Below are 16,945 nucleotides of genomic sequence, written 5' to 3' on the forward strand. Positions count from 1 at the left end.
TTTCAGGTTTCCAGCATCTGCAGCATTTTGCTTTAATGTGGTCATGTTGCATTTCAAAGCCCAAACATGTATCTCCCTTCTTACCTGACATTGTGCCTGTGTCCCTCGGAACAGTATATTCTACATTTACTACCCTCCCTGTGAAGGAATTTCTCCTGAATTCTCTCTCAACTGATTAAAATTGAATTTTAAGGTCGTGTGATTTTAAGATCATGTGATGAATGCGATCATGAGATATAATCTGAAACATGATGAATGCATCACTTGTTTTTTTTTACCCACTTTGAATCTTTTATACCTGCAACGTTTCCCAGTTCTGATGAAAGATTTGTTGATTCTGTTTCTCTCGCCGCAGACACTGTCTTATTCCAGTCTTTTCAGTTTTTCTTTAGAATTATCCTTTGCCTGTTTGTAAGAGAAAGTTTAATAGTGACCTCTGGAGCGAGTCAATATAAAGAGAAGTTGTGGCATCCTTGGTTCCAGAATGAGTCATGTGGTGCAGCCTCTCCCTAAATGAAACAAAGATGTGAGGGGAGCAGAGGAGGGTGTGAATGAGGCACATTACACTTCCTCTCCTCATTGTCCTGAGATTGTAAAGCAACTTGATGGAGACAAATTGTATGAATGGCTGTTCCGTTTGTGACTGGCAACCAGCTCCTCCTTCAGTCTGCTGCGAGAATGCACCCTCATGCCCAAAGGCAAGGGGATAATATCGGATACATGTGTGCATTGCAAAAGGATTGGCCAGATGGTTTTGATATTCCTGAAACTGGGACAAATGCCTCACTCTCTGCTTGCCATGCTGCAGCTTGAATACTTTAAAGACTTACGGCTTTATTGGTTGTTACTCCGATCCATTGAATAAAGAACCTGACACCTCTCCCTCAGCTCCCACCCTCTAATCAGGTCCCCAGCAGTGGCCCAAGAATAAAACTGCCTATCCCGAAACTCTCCAAACTAACTTCCGTCACAATGTCTGTGCTCTTTCCTCACTGATTAAAGTATCCTGCCTTCTGCTATCATTTAAAGCTTAATGACACAGTGAAGGGTGAAGCAAAGAAAATTCCTCCAGATCTTGGAGAGTTTAGAAGTGAAAACATTTAGCAACTCAAAATGGGATCCAGGGAAGATTTAGGATGAAAGCACGAATAGAAAATAAAACAATGGAAGGAACATACAAACATCTTTAGGCTGCGATTCAGGGAATGAACTTCACCGCAATGGGAAAAGACTATGTAGTGTTCCACAGTTTTGTGTTTGATTATGTGAGTCCGTTTACCATCAATGCTCACTGTGCTTGATTGGTTAAGCCTGGGCGTGGACTCAGAGAAAAGTATTCAAAGCTGTAGAAAGAGCTGGAAGAGTGGAGCAGACATTTTAAAGCACTGTGAATAAAACCCTTTGCACACATAGGCCAGGATTTTTAGACCCCCCCTACACCGGCAGGCATCGCCGTGAGTGGGACGGGAAAATTTGGAGAGCCATTAAAAGTTAACGGGTCTCCAAGTTTTCCCCTCCCACCCGTGACGATGCCCACCAGTGTCAGTGCCAGAAAGAAAACGCCCATGGAAACTAATGTCATCTCTGCAAAGCTTCGAGATATAAAATATACAACACAGACATCAGGGCTGCAGGGTTCAGACTGCAGGAGTTTGACATCAAGGCTCACCTGCACAGTCTAGCACTAAGAGGGCAGAACCCAGACTTGTTGACTGAGACAGACCCCTGCCACTGAATCGCAGGTTTAAAAGCAGGCCAGGGAGAATTATTATAATAAAAATGGTCAGAAACTGACAGCACCCAGAGTTGTGCAGGATAATTAAAGTGAGTGAAAGGGCGAGAGGGCTGTACAATATGTTGCAAATAACCAGAGCAGCATGAACTAGATATGTTCTTATCTCATTGCAATGCAAGTTGTTGGTGTGGTTAGGCCAGGGTTCAAGGGCAGGGTCTGAACTCCTTGCTTGGACTGCTGCGCAGCCACTAACATTCTTCACTTACTTACTTCATCCAGTTTTTCCTGGAATGAACAATCTGTTACTCCAGCCAAACAGGCTCGGACAGAACCTTCGAAATCTCTGATAAACTGATGCTGGTCTGGCTGGTTTCCGGGACCATCAGGGGTGTTGATTATTGCTGAGCAGGACGCAGTGGCTTGAATCACAGTCCACCTCTAGAGTTTGCCACTCTCCCCTCTCAGTCAGAAGGGTTCAAGCCCCCACTCCAGGAATGGCACATTTCAAGATCCAGGACTACATGTTGAGGGACGCACTAGCCAGGACTGACACTTCAATGGATTTGCAGGGGAGTGCCGCACTGTCAGAGGTGCCGCGCTTCAAGTGAAGGTGATAAATTGTTCAGGTGGATGTTCAGGGCTTCTCTTCATTCAAAGAGGATCCCTGAACTCTCCAAGTTGTGCAGGCTTCCATTTCACCCTCACACAATGAGCAAGAATAACTGATTCACCCTACTCCTGTTTTTGTGATGCTGCTGAGGTGGAATAGCTGCCGCATTGGCTGACATAACAACAGTCACTGCACTCCAACAATAATTCACACATGAGGGCGTTTCAAGAAGTTCAAAGGCACTGGACAAATGCAAATCCTTCTCCCATTGCTCTTTCGTACAATGTTAATTATTCCAAAACTATATTGATTTAGTTATTTTCCATTGCAATGTTTATTTCTGTGCTCGCATGGTGCAATGTGCCCCTGATTTTTCTGTTGTGAAATATGTGCTGAGGGGCAGTAAGGTTCTAAAAGCTATTTTAGGTTATGCAATGTTTATTGGTCTGGTACAGTGCAGCTTTAATGGCAAGCCCCATTGCGACATAGAGGCTGTGCTTAGCAGTGCCTCACTGGCAGACTCACAGCACACTTTCCCCTTGGTGTTACTGAAGCAATTTGAAACCCTGCTTCCCTCGCTCTCTCTCCGTGCCTGCCTGCTGCCCAGGTATGTTTGGGTTCTCTTACTTTCTGTCATCTGTCTGTGTTTCTTTGGATCTCCCAGGGGTGCTGTTGTATGTGAGTGTTCCTCACTCTCAGAGCCTGGGTGTAACTCTAAGCCAGTGCTCGCTCACTCCATACAGTCAGCATTTCAGTCCATACAGTCAGCATTTCAGTCCATACAGTCAGCATTTCAGTCCATACAGTCAGCGTGCTCGGGAGTCAATTAGAAAGAGCATTTCACAGGAGAGAATGAGACTGGGCTAAACCTTGAGTTTGGGGATTTAGATCATTTAGTATGATTGTTGGTGTTATTAACAAAGTGTGGAAAGTGCACAGCACCGATTAATCCTAACATGATGATCTTTGGATTAAGGGATAAATGTTTTGCAGTAAGAAAGAGCCATTTGCATTTATATAGCGCCATAGATGACATCCCAAAGCGCTTTACAGTGAACGGATTACTTTAGTTGCTGTTGTTTTGTGGTAAACATGGCAGCCAATTTGCGCACAGCAAGCTCCCACAAACAGCAATAGTGACTACATAACCATTTTGCTTTAATGACTTTTCTTTGCAGCATTGTCTAGGATATTGGGGATAATTGCCCTGGCCTTTTTCCAAAATAGTGGCCCCTGGAAACTTTTGTGCCCACCCGAGAAGACAGAGCGAGCCTGAGTTTGACATTTCATCTGAAAGACGGCACCTCCGACAGTGCAGCACCCGCTCGGTACTGCATTGGAGTGTCAGCCTAGATTTCGTGCTCAAGCCTGCGGAGTGGGATTTGAGCCCACAGCTTTCTAAGTCAGAAGCGAGATTGCTACCGCGAGGCACGATCTGTATACTACTCATAACGAATATCCCCATGGCACTGTTCGAAGAAGAGATGGAAGTTCTCCTCAGTGTCCTGGGCAGTATATATCCCTCAACCAGCATCACTAAACTAGGTCAGCTGGCCATTATTCTCATTTACACTGAAAATTGCCAACCACATTTCCTACATTATAAAAGTCACTGCACTTCAAAAATACTTCAAAGGCTGGTGAAACACTTTGGAACTGAGGGGATTTGACAGGGTGGATACCAAGAGGACTTCCCTTGTGGGGGAGTCCAGAAACAGGGGGCACAGTTTAAAAATTAGGGATTTCCCATTTAAGGCTGAGATGGGGGAACATTTTGTTTTCTCTTAGAAGGTCTTTAGCCTGTGGAATTCTCTACCTCAGAGAGCAGTGGAGGCTGGGTCACTTGAATATGCTCAAGGCTGAGTTGGGCAGATTTTTGTTTGACAAGGGTAATGGGGCGGGAGGGGCAGACAGGAAAGTGGAATCAAGACCGCAACTAGATCAGCCGTGATCTTATTAAATGGCGGAGCAGGCTTAAGGGGCTGAATGGCCTACTCCTGCTCCTAATTCTTGGATTCTAGTGTTTGGAACTCCTGACATGTGGAACCTGCATCTCTTAATGTTGCTGGTATGTCCATTTGGAAAGGTGCAAAACTTGGGGTAGGTGATTATGGGATGTTCACAACAACATCTTACAAAATGCCCGAAGATGCTTCACAGAAGTAGTATGAAACAAAATTTGACACTGAGCCACAGAAGGAGATACTAGGACAGGCGACCAAGGTTTGGTCAAAGAGGTAAGTTTTAAGGAGTAACTTTGTTTTATTCTTTCATGGGACGTGAGTGTCACTGGGTCAGCATTTGTTGCGTATCCCTAATTGTCCTTCAGGAGGCGGTGATGAGTTGTCTTCTTGAGCCGTTGAAGTCCATCTGATGTAGGTACATCCACAGTGCTGTTAGGAAGGGAGTTCCAGGATTTTGACTCAACGACAATGAAGAAATGGAAGTGCAGGAGATTTAGGAAGGGATTTCTAAAGCGTAGCACCCAGGCAGCTGAAGGGATGGCTGCAAATGGTGGAGCGACTAAAACTGGGGAAGCAGAAAAGGACAGATTTGGAGGAGTGCAGAGACCTCAGAGGGCAGTAAGGCTGGAGCAGGTTACAGATAGGGAATGGGTGATGGAGGGATATATAAACAAGGATGAGAACTGGGAATATTATCAGTGTGGAATGATGGTGGTGAGCACCCCTCTCATACCCGGTGCTGCAGTGGATTATACACCTTCCTACATACAACTGGTGTCCTTCTCTCAAGGAGTCCCTTCCTCTCTCAATTATCACCCATACCATGCTTATTGAGGAATTGAAATAAGTAACACAGAAAATGAGGAAAGACAGTGATTAACTGTATTTGGAGCCAGTTCACCCACCCCCACATTCAAACACTCGCCCCCACAGCCCCCCTTCCCTTCCCACTGCCTCAACCCCCTGGCCTGATGTCCTGAGAACGCCCCCATCCCCAATTGTAGTCACCCCATCGACCCTTCCCCATTCAGATTGGATCCATGAGAATTTTGGAACAGGGATATTGCAAATCTTTGTGTAATCTGGCTCAGAGCGGCTGTCTTACTTGAATTGACTAGTTATAACTTGTTCCAGCTTGTAGTTCTTTCTGTAAATGAATAAGCCAGTTTGGTGATCTGATCTGCTGTGAAAATATCAGGTGTGACTGATATTATCTTTTGACGTGACATGGATGGATATTGAAATTCACTTGTGTAATCCAGAGGCAATAAACAGGTCTATTTTTCTAAACAAATATTTTATTCATTAAATTTATAAAGGCACATCACACAACAGTTCAAACTTGTCATTACATAAAATGCAAAATAGTTCAATTTCTTTCAATAAGTTTGTGACACTCTGAGGTGCCTCACCACACTTACAAAGTTAGATTTACAATATAAGTTTCACGTCAAACACACAGCCTGAGGGGTTTTACAGTTTGCAGCCCCTTGGTGCACTATGATGGAAGGCTCTTGGATAGTAGCCTTTTGCCACTGAATCTTTGTGGTGGCTGTCCCAAGCTTTAGTGTGTCCACATAGTTCTGCACCTTGGAACGCGCCAGTCGGCAACTCTCAGTCATGAACAACTATTTGCACTGGGAGACCAGCAAGTTTTGGACAGGCCAAAGAGTGCCTTTCATTGGGTTGATGGTCCTTCAATAACTGTTGACATTTGTCTCAGTGTGCATCCTTGGGAACAGCCAGTAGAGCACAGAGTCCTGGGTCACGAAGCTGCTCGGGATGAACCTCGACAAAAACTACTTTATCTCTTTCCAGACCTGCTTTGTAAAGACACATTAAAGGAGGAGGTGGGCAATGGTCTCTCACCTACTGCAACCGCCTCAAGGGCAGATTGCAGTGGCACTGATACTCCCGATGTGCAGGAGAGATCTGATGGGCTAGGCCCTTCCCACCACCAGCCAAGCTTGGTGGTTGAAAGATCTGGCGATGATGCATTAAACGATTTTGATACTCTGCTCAGGGAGTCATCCAACAGGATCCACCATCTTTTGCTGTAGGGATTAGAGGATGTTACATGTGGACCACTGTCTGACAGACTTGTGGTCAAAGATGTTTTTCTCCACAAGCTTTTCCACGAAGGACATCTGGTATGGTACATTCCAACTGAACGGAGTATTCTGCAGCATCCTTCGCAACATCGGAAAAAAATAGAACCTCAGACATATTGAGACATGGTATTTGTGTATCGAGGATCTACACATTGCTTGATGCAGCCACACACAAAGGTGGCCAGTAGGATGAGGGCTAAATTAGGTACGTGTTCCCCCCCATTATCTAGAGGTTAGAATGTCGTATGGGGCCACGGCCCATTTTCAATCTCTAAGGTGGCTTGGGTGACCACCACAGTACTGGAGCGGGGTATGGACCAAACCTGCCCCACAAACGGCAACACCAAGAGGGCCTTGCACCTGATGACCAGGTTCTTATCAGCATAGGAAAGGGAGAGTCACTCCCACATGCCCCGTTTCTGCCTCACCTTGGCTATACGCTCTTCCCTGACCATGACGGGGGACAAACGATCAGTCAGCCCAGTTCCCGAAGAACATGGCCTCGCCTTTGCCGTGATTTAATTTGGATCCCGAGGTCAGTCCGAATTGGTCACAGATGCTCATCAGTCTGCAAACCGACAAGAGGTCCGGGCAGAGGAAATAAACAAGTCTTTTCACCTGAGGCAACCTTCATTAACAGATACTTTTCTCACAAAATCTCACTTCAGTTTACAGGGGGTGCACACTTGTCTTTAAGTGGTGCATCCTGACCAGAGTTGTCAACCCTCCAGGGCCCCTGATCAGGGTTGGCGGAGGCACTGTGAGGGGCGCATTCCAGAATCCATAATGTTATTCTCAGTGGGTGTGTATAACCGCTCCTGCCCCGATAAAGACACAAGGTAACATTCCTGTAAAATCCTCAGATCAATTTGAAGATAATTGTTCTTAGGGACATCCTGAGTACTGAGTTTTCTCATTAAATACAACTTGAGGTAAATTCAAAGCTATTTTTTGTAAATGAGGATATTTCTCTGTAGATAGGAAATTAATGGCTTCTTTTCACTCATTGTAATTTTGCTAGTTCTGATTATTTGCATCACACTATGTCTGAATTCTATTCTTTTTGAACTTAGGTACGAGTTGCTGGGAAGGGAGATAGGTCAGTTTTGTAGGCCCTAAGTGACCCTCTGTGCAAAGGTTTGACTTGCAGATATTTCTGTCACATTGCTTGCCTTCATCCCTCATATTCTCGCAATGTTGCTGAAACACTCACCCAAGCCTTCATCTCCTCCAGGCTCAGCTTCTCCAGCACCCTTCTCACTGACTACTCACCCCGCCAGCCAAATTGGTCCATATCTCCAGTCCTCACCATCATGCCAATCCATTGGCTTGCCACCAGCATTCTCACTGAGTGATCCATACATGACACCACTCCATCCAACTGTGTAACTGTTCCCCTGCCCTACGGCTCAGCTTATACTCAATATTTGGAGTCTGGTCCACTGTGTTCCCCCTCCACTCCACCATCAGTAGCATAGCTTTCTGCCACACGCCTGCTTAAATTCAAAAGCGTCCTGAAATGCTTCCTGGTTGGCTGTGCCTTCAGTCACCTCCTCTAACTCTTCTGTGCAATAACTTGCCAGCAATTCATCAGCACTTCCTAAACGTGTGCTCTCCAACATTTAGATAACACTCTGGGGCGAAATTCACCACATGGACTGCAACCGTTCAAGGATAAGGCCCATTACCACCTTCTCAAGGGCAGTTAGGGATGGGCAACAAGTAGCGGCCTTGCCAGCGATGTTCTCAACTCAAGAAAGAATAAGAATAAAAATGGTTCCTGCTCAGTGTCCACCCACCTTTGTGATGCCTGTTTGGACAGTTCACTATGTAAAAGCTGCTGTACAAAAGCAGGCAGCCTTTCCTGCTTCTATGTGACAGGGTGCAAGTGTTTGGATCCATTAGGTATCAGACTTAAGAAAATGCTGGATTGAGCAGGAATTCTCCGAGAGATGAGGGAAAAATAGAAACAAACGTCCGAAGTTGCATGAGAAAAGTTTTCCCATCTTACTTTTGGCAGATTCCAAAACTGAACTTCATGGGAATCTGTTTCCCCTGAGTAAAGCTGCCACCTATTGCCAAGTCTAAAACTGGACAGAGGATGGGGCTGGTTGGAGGGGAGAGGATAAAAAAACAGCTTAGGAAAAATCTTTTAAAAATCGTATTAGGGCAACTATCATTTGGCTTCCGTATTCAGCCGGTCTGGGGTAGATTTCCTTCGTTGCAGTCTCTGTTGTTGCTGCTACCAGTTTGCCACCTGGTTTAAATGTTGCAGCTGCAATGGCACTGCTTCCTTGGACTACTTGATATTCATTTTGAAGGTCTGGTGATTTCACAGGAACAACGCAACCCAACCTTACACTATTTCTTTATAAACTGTGAGCCCTCCAATCCCAACTCTCAGAAAACCATAGGACTCGTGCAGCTATGGTCAACAGTTATGGGAATTTTCCAAATGTATTTGGTTGGAGCTGCAGCCACCTCTTTCTTTTTAATTCTTCCACGGGATGTGAGGGTCACTGGCAAGACCAGCATTTGCTCCCCATCCCTAATTGCCCTTGAACTGAGAGGTTTGCTAGGCCATTTCGGGGGCAGTTAAGAGTCAACCACGTTACTACAGATCTAGAGTCACATGTAGACCAGACCAGGTAAGGACGGCAGATTCCCTTCGCTAAAGGACATTAGTGAACCAGATGGGTTTTTAACAACAATCGATGATAGTTTCAAGCTTTCAATTCCAGATTTTATTAACTAAATTTGAATTCCACCAGCTGTGATGGTGGGATTTGAAGCCATGTCCCCAGAGCATTAACCTGGGCTTCTAGAGTACTAGCCCAGTGACATTACCACTAAGCCACTGTCTCCCCATTACGAGCATGTCCTACAGCTGCGAGCATGGCAGTGCCACTTGTAAGTCAAAATTGTAATTGGCAAGTGTTTAAATGGAAAATGGAATGAGGAATAGGGTTAGAGGGGAATGGGGTTGGATGGGCCGAATAGTCTCCTTCTGTGCTAAACTCTGAGCAAATGTCTCTATGGAAACTAAGGTAAGCAGTTTTCATTTATGTGCTGTTTGCGTAGCAGAACAGTTGAGCACTTTATGAGAGATGAGGATGGCAGGCAGGAGATGGGATAAACATTCACGGGGTGGGTGTGGGGCGATCTCAAAACACTGGGATCAATCTTGACTGTGTGCAAGGGAGTAAGTTGCGTGATAAGGGCGAGTTGGCAGCCTGTTTTATATCTCCTTGGATTTGAAGTCAATAGGAATAACAGATTTAACAAGTCTGTACTGACTGACAATGGGTTGTGCAGCCCTCTCATGGAAAAATTGTTCGTGTGGTCAGTGATGGATTAAGTTGCAAAGCTTGCTAGTGACATCTTGAAGATTGGGGTAGCATTTCAGGAACAAAGTCCAATGTACCTTGTTTGATGCACTTAATGCTCCAGGTTATTTCTCAAATTCTGCTATGTTAAATTGATCTGCAGAAATCCACTGTAATTTATGCCAAATGAATAGAAACAAATTGCATCTTTTTAAAACTGATATTTGCTCAAGGGCTCTTGTTTCTTGCTCCTGCTCTTGTGCTTGGACTAATGTCAATTGGCTTCAGCACTCGCACCCAATCAACTCTTGAATTCAAGTTCTTTCCCCTGTCATCCTTGTACTATAACATTGAACAGTTCCAAAGTACAAACACGTTGATACTGATAAATAAAGTGCTTAAGCACAAGGTCTGAAAAGATTACGTTGTGAATACAATATTCCAGTCATCGGTAGCAACGGGCACTGTGCAGATTGTTAAAATTAGCTCTCAGTGTGGAATATAATTCCACTGTCCACTGGGTCCAAAATCTGTCAAAACACTGAGGCCTTCATTTTAGGCTGCACCATGTTAGCAAACTGATTGAACACTCCAAAGAAATTGGTCTGCAATTTTGACGGGGATGTCTCCTAACGAGGAAAATAATTTGGCTATTGCTCCTGTTGAAACAGCAGGCGGAAGAACGTTATCCTGAGGCATTACGCATTCAGTAAAACAGAAAATTCAGAAAGAGAACAACCAATTAGAAGCAGAAATCAGACACCAGCAAAACAAAAGGTGAAAATCACCCTATATTAAACCTACCAAAACGGCCACAATGGAACCATTTGAATTGATCCCAAAAAAACAAATCAGAGACACTTCATGCTTTAACAATATTAGATTGGGCTACAGCTGCAGGCCATTAGAGACGCACAGTGTTCAAGTATAAAAGAGTCTGAATATGCCTGACTAAACGTAAAGTGGGTTTGAACACACACGTACTGAGCAATTTCTAAAATCGGGAATTGAGCGGAGAATGTAGGCACTTCACTGCAATGCCGAGGGAGTGTTCAATTGCCAGGGGTTGCATCTTTTGCATGAGATGTGTCTGAGGTCCCATCAGATGAATGTTAACAAATCCATTCAAATCATATCAAAACTGTTTAAATGGTGACCTGGAATCCCGGCCAACATTCCTCCCTCAACCATCTGGCCATTATTTCTACTGTTTGTGGGACCCTGCTGGGCACAAATTGGCTGCCAAGTGTAAGACTGCACTTCAAAACTATTGGCCATAAAATACCTGTGATATCCTGAGGACATACAAGATGCTACATAAAATCATTTTTTGTTCAGCACCAGGTGTCAGCTATTGGCTCAGCGGGTAGCACTAACACCTAGAAATCAGAAGCTTGTGGTTTCAAGACCCACTCAACAGACTTGAAGCACAAAATCTAGGATGACACTCCAATGCCAGTACTGAGGGAGATCCACAGTCAGAGGTGCCATCTTTCCCATGAGATGTTCAACCCAGGCCTCATGGCCACTACTTTGAACAAGAGTAGGGCAATTCTTCCTGGTGTCCTGACTAACCTACACGAAAAACAGATGATCATATGGCCGTTTTGGGAGCTGGAGCCGTGCAAACTAGTTGATGCATTTTTAACAATTACAACAGTGACATTTGCGAATCGGATTGGGTCAGTCACATGAAGACCCATTTGAGAATCTCATGACCCCGAATGGACATCATCCTCAAATCGATGACGACAACTTCAAAAGTTTTTCATAAACGTGCCAGCCTTGGCTCGGCTAGTAGCACTCTCGCCTCTTGAGTCACAAGGTTCCAGTCCCACAAGTGAGCGCAAAGAAAAAAAATCAAGGCTGACACTCCTGTTCAGCGCTGAGGCAATGTTGCACTATCTTTTGGATGTGACGTTTAAAGGTGACCTCGGCTATGCTCTTAGTTGGATGTGAAAGATCCCGCAGCATTATTTCAAAGGATGGCAGGCAGGTTTCCCCTGGTCTGCTGGCCAACATTAATCGCTCCGCCGACATCTCAAAGACAGATTATCTGGTCGATTATCACATTGTTGCTTGTGGGAACTTGCTATGTGCAAATTGGCTCTTCCATTCCAGCAGTGACCACACTTTCAAAAAGTGCTTCATTGGCTGCAAAGAGCTTTGGGGCATTGCTGAGTTGCGAAGGGCGCTATAGAAATGCAAGTTCTTAATTGCTGGCTTCTGAATGTTCTTCTCCTTCTTCTTCCTCCTCCCCTTCTTCCTCCTCCTTCCTCTTCTTCCTCTTCCTCTTCTTCCTCTTCCCCTTCTTCCTCTTCTTCTTCCTCCTCCTCCCCCCTCTCACCAAAGCCGGGCCCCGGTTGCTAAGCGACGCCGCCTGTGGCCCGTTTTAAACCTTCCCCCCACTCACTTCCGCCTCACTGCCCCTTGAACTTCCGGTCCGCCGCTCAAATGTTTCCGCTCCTTCCTTCCACTCCCACCCCCACCCCCCCCCCCCCCCCCGCGGTTTGTGCTGCCCCGGTGGCCGCCCCTCTCCCACCACCCGGTCCGGCATCTTCCCGGGAGACCAGAGCGGCCGGTGAGTGGAGGATTCCTGGGTTTTGGGGATTTTTGTTGTTGTTGCTGCTGGTTGTCAGGGTAACGGCGGGGCCCCAAAATTCATTTCCTCTCCCCTAGTTTATAACCCCCCACCACCCACCACCACCACCCTGTAACCTCCTCCCCCATCCCCCCCCCCCCCCCCAACCCAACCCAACCCAGGCTGTAACCTCCCCCCCCCCCCCACCATCTCCCCCCCCCCCCATCTCTCCCCCCCCCCCCATCTCTCCCCCCCCCCCCATCTCTCCCCCCCCCATCTCTCCCCCCCCCCCCCATCTCTCCCCCCCCCCCCCATCTCTCCCCCCCCCCCCCATCTCTCCCCCCCCCCCCATCTCTCCCCCGCCACCTCAACCCAGGCTGTAACCTCCTCCCCCATCTCCCCCCACCCCCCCGCCAGGCTGTAACCTCCTCCCCCCCCCACCATCTCCCCCCCCCCACCATCTCCCCCCCCATCTCTCCCCCCCCCCACCATCTCCCCCCCCCCACCATCTCCCCCCCCCACCATCTCCCCCCCCATCTCTCCCCCCCCCGCCATCTCTCCCCCCCCCGCCATCTCTCCCCCCCCATCTCTCCCCCCCCCATCTCTCCCCCCCCATCTCTCCCCCCCCATCTCTCCCCCCCCCATCTCTCCCCCCCCCATCTCTCCCCCCCCCCATCTCTCCCCCCCCCCATCTCTCCCCCCCCCATCTCTCCCCCCCCCATCTCTCCCCCCCCCCATCTCTCCCCCCCCCATCTCTCCCCCCCCCATCTCTCCCCCCCCATCTCTCCCCCCCCCCATCTCTCCCCCCCCCATCTCTCCCCCCCCCATCTCTCCCCCCCCCCATCTCTCCCCCCACCCCATCTCTCCCCCCCCCCCATCTCTCCCCCCCCCATCTCTCCCCCCCCCATCTCTCCCCCCCCCATCTCTCCCCCCCCCCATCTCTCCCCCCCCCCATCTCTCCCCCCCCCCCATCTCTCCCCCCCCCCCCATCTCTCCCCCCCCCACCATCTCTCCCCCCCCCCCCCCCCCCCATCTCTCCCCCCCCCCCCATCTCTCCCCCCCCACCTCAACCCAGGCTGTAACCTCCTCCACACCCCCAACCCCCCCTCCCCAACTCCCCAACCCCCCCTCCCCACCCCCCAAACCCCCCTACCCACCCCCCAAACCCCAACCCCCCCTCCCCACCCCCCAAACCCCCCTCCCCACCCCCCCCCCCCCCCTTCCAGGCTGTAACCTCCTCCCCACCCCCCAAACCCCAACCCCCCCTCCCCCACACCCCCAAACCCCAACCCCCCCTCCCCCCCAACCCTCCCCTCCCCCCCAACCCCCCTCCCCCGACACCCCCAACCCCCCCCCCCCCCAGGCTGTAAACCACCTTCCCCTGGAGCCCAATCTGCAGCCTCCCATAACTCAAACTGTAAGAACCCCCATCCAGAGCCACATCTGCACCTCCAGCCAATTTTTCCCCTTCAAGCTTCTTGGTGTCCAGTCTGTAGCTTGTACTGTCCTCCCACACTCCAATCCCAAACTCTGGGCCTTGTGGAGATACTGCCACTGGCATAGCCATTGACATTTATAAGACCATAAGAAACAGGAGCAGGACTGGGCTACTTGGCCCCTCTAGCTTGCCCTGCTATTCAACAAGACCATGGTTGATTTGATTGTGGCCTTTATTCCTCTTTTCTGCCTGCCCTGTATTAACTCTTGACTCCCTTGTAGGTCAAAAATCTGCCTTACTCAGCCTTAAATATATTTAATGACCCAGCTTCTGCTGTTCTCTGGGGAGGAGAATTCCAAAGATGAACAATCCTCTGAGAGAAGAAATTCCTCCCCATCTCTGTCTTAAGTGAGAAAACCTTTTTTTAAAACTGTGCCACCTAGTTCTAGATTTTGTATGAGCTTTGATAGCTGCCCGTGGTAAAAACAGTGTTGTGAATATTTAGTTCATGGTTCATTTTAATAATTTAGAGGTAATGTTTAATTCTGGGAAGATAATTGATGTAAAGGCAAGGTAAGAAATGGCAGTTCAGAAGGTTACCCATGTTTGTTTCATAGAGTTAGAATAAAAGGGAGAGAACTGTAAAACAGTAGGTGGGCTTAGTTGGCTGGAGAAATTGTAAATGAGGGATAATTAGCTTAAAGGTTTGAAGATAGTCCAGAGCAGGCTACATTGTCGTGGAGATGAGGAAGTCTCTTTGGTTTCAATTTATCTGCCTGTTTGCTGGGAGAGGTTTTTAGTTGCAGTTTGTACCTGGTGTGGTTTACAGCTCACTGAAAGAAGTTAACCAGCATAAATGACAGTTAGACCTGCACTGTCAACAGAGTAAAATGCTAACATTGTCATTGACTGTGTAGAAGGTGAGGCTTAATCTCAGTTTGAATCTTGTGAGGAATGGAAGCTGGAAGCTTGCTTGGTTTGAAGCTAGTAGGCAAATCTACAGTAGGCCTCAGTCTCTTATTGCAAAACAAAGTAACCAGCAGAGCAACTTGGAAGTTTTTTAATATATTCTTTCATGGGAAATGAGAGCCGCTGGCTAGGCCAGCATTTTTATTGCCATCCCTAGTTGCCCTTGAGAAGGTGTTGGTGAGCTGCCTTGTTGAGCCGCTGCATTCCATGTGGTGTAGGTACACCCAAAGTGCTGTTAGGGAGGGAGTTCCAGGATTTTGATCCAACAATAATGAAGGAACGGCGATACAGTTCCAAGACAGGATGGTGTGTGGCTTGGAGGGGAACTTGGAGGTGGTAGTGTTCCCATGTGTCTGCTGCCCTTGTCCTTCTGGAGGTCGAGGGCTTGGAAGGAGCTGTCGAAGGAGCCTTGATGAGTTCCTGCATGGCATCTGGTAGATGGTACACACTGCTGCCACTATGCATCGGTGGTGGAGGGAGTGAAAGTTTAAGGTGGTGGATGGGGTGCCAATCAAGTGGGCCTTTTGTCCTGAAATGGTGTCTAGCTTCTTGAGTGTTGGTGGAGCTGCACTCATCCAGGCAAGTGGGGAGTATTCCATCACACTCCTGACTTGTGCCTTGTAGATGGTGGACAGGCTTCGGGGAGTCAGGAGGTGAATGACTGTCCATAGAATTCCCAGCCTCTGACCTGTCCTTGTAGCCACAGTATTTATATGGCTGGTCCAGTTCAGTTTCTGGTCAATGGTAACCCCCAGGATGTTGATAGTGGGGGATTCAGTGATGGTATTGCCGTTGAATGTCAAGGGGTGATGGTTAGATTCTCTCTTGTTGGAGATGGTCACTGCCTGGCACTTGTGTGGTGCGAATGTTACTTGCCACTTGTCAGCCCAAGCCTGGATATTGTCTAAGTCTTACTGCTTTTAGGTACAAACTGCTTCAGTAATAGGAACCAGAACAAGGGGCTGAGGCCTCCACAGTTAAGAGAGGGTAAATTAAAGCTTTACCTCTGAGAATAGCTGGAGCGGAGGAGAATTCTCCAGAGGACTGTGGTATGCTTATGGGAGGTCCCCACAGAAGTAAATAACTTTAAAATTGATGTCTTGTAAGGGAACTCTTGGGGGAAGTAGAAGTAAACCTGAGTGTATAACATATATAGTCATAAAGCATATTGTTAAGATAACCGTGCTTGCTTTGTTTAAGTCTTTTCTATACAATAATAAAGTTTTTTCTGTTAAAAGGAAGTGAAATCTTTTGGGGTGGTTCTATTGGTTAAACAGGGTATTTGGAATTTTTAAAAATGTTAATGGTCCTGAACTGGGTCGTAACAAAATAAGAATCTGAAAATATATAGGAGGCCTGCCAACATTGAGGATGATAAGCTTTAAGTTTACATTCCCTTCACTCATGACTGCCTTTAGTAACTAAACTGAGACCAGTTCCTAGTCAACACCTGGTATGATTCTGGCTACAGTACAGCCCTGTGCTTGGGCCATTAGCTGTATATTATCCATTGCCTGTTTAGCTGACAGATGGAATCCGTGGCTGAAATCTGTTCCCTTCTAATCTCCCAGATAGAGTAATAGAATCAAAGCATGGAATCATTTAAGAACCAATTGGATACTGCACTGGGACTTTGTGAAATACTGAGTAGAAATGTGCCAGACTTCTCTATAATTATCTTATGATAATTGCTGTCCCCTCATCATTATTGCTACAATTTAAGGATATTAGCGGGTGCAGGAAGACAGTTACTATGTTTTTGATGTCAGGTGTTCTCAGCTACTCTCCAACAGAGCCGTTGGATTGAAAGTCATTTGAGATGCTGTGAACACCTCAGACCTTAGACAGGCAATCAACATTGAATGGCAATCTATTGTGCCAGGCCTCCACAGGATATAAGCCCAAAAAACTCTTATTTTGCTGGTAATGTTCAGATTTAAGGTTTTTGGGTGATGAGGTGGGAGTACTGCACCTTAACAATATTACATAGTACTTACAGCAAAGAAAGAGGCCATTTGACCCAGTTGATCCTCCACACAAGCCTCCTCCCATCTGACTTTATCCAACCCTGTTTATATATCCCTTTATTCCTTTATTTATTTCCCTTAAATGTATCCCTGCTATTTATCTCACCCACTCCATGTGGTGGTAAGTTCCACATTCTTGGCACTCTTTGGGTAAAGAAGTTCCTCTTGAATTCTCTATTGGCTT

General features: G+C 47.2%; 1 protein-coding gene across 3 annotated transcripts in view; it reads left to right on the forward strand.

The window, feature by feature from the left end:
• The first annotated feature begins 2,845 nt into the window (after positions 1-2,845).
• Positions 2,846-16,945, forward strand: part of csgalnact2 (chondroitin sulfate N-acetylgalactosaminyltransferase 2) — a 60,025-nt gene continuing 45,925 nt past the window's right edge. For 2 of the 3 annotated variants that reach the window (XM_078530995.1, XM_078530997.1), the window contains exon 1: positions 12,243-12,327. The gene's annotated coding sequence lies outside the window, so the exon portion shown is untranslated. Of the gene's footprint in view, positions 2,963-12,242; positions 12,328-16,945 lie in introns of those variants that run through there. The other variant, XM_078530996.1, reaches the window with a different exon arrangement.

The sequence above is a fragment of the Cetorhinus maximus genome, chromosome 27 (genome assembly GCF_964194155.1).
Source record: "Cetorhinus maximus chromosome 27, sCetMax3.hap1.1, whole genome shotgun sequence".
NCBI lineage: Eukaryota > Metazoa > Chordata > Chondrichthyes > Lamniformes > Cetorhinidae > Cetorhinus > Cetorhinus maximus.